General features: G+C 60.9%; 1 protein-coding gene across 1 annotated transcript in view; it reads right to left on the reverse strand.

Annotated features, from left to right (window-relative positions):
* The window catches only part of SHANK3 (SH3 and multiple ankyrin repeat domains 3), a gene marked incomplete at its 3' end in the record, with an annotated part of 167,645 nt that overhangs the window by 47,091 nt on the left and 120,329 nt on the right, over positions 1 to 225 (reverse strand). The window lies entirely within an intron of this gene.

Genomic DNA, 225 nt, shown 5'->3' on the forward strand with positions numbered 1-225 from the left:
GAGATCCTAGGGCTATGAAAGCCTCTCGCGAATTAAATCTGTCTCAGGCAGCTGGCTGCCTGCCTGTGGGACTCAGCAAACAGCTTTGATGGCTGCTTCCCCTCCGCACACGCCATGGGTGGAGGGTAGGAGGGAGAAACAAGTCCAGCAGGCCTGATCTCAGTCTCTCATTCCCGCCTCGGCGCGGCGCATCCCCCAGCGAAACGCAGCCCACCCACCCTCCTC

This window comes from Charadrius vociferus, unplaced genomic scaffold, assembly GCF_000708025.1.
Source record: "Charadrius vociferus isolate BGI_N301 unplaced genomic scaffold, ASM70802v2 scaffold802, whole genome shotgun sequence".
Lineage (NCBI taxonomy): Eukaryota > Metazoa > Chordata > Aves > Charadriiformes > Charadriidae > Charadrius > Charadrius vociferus.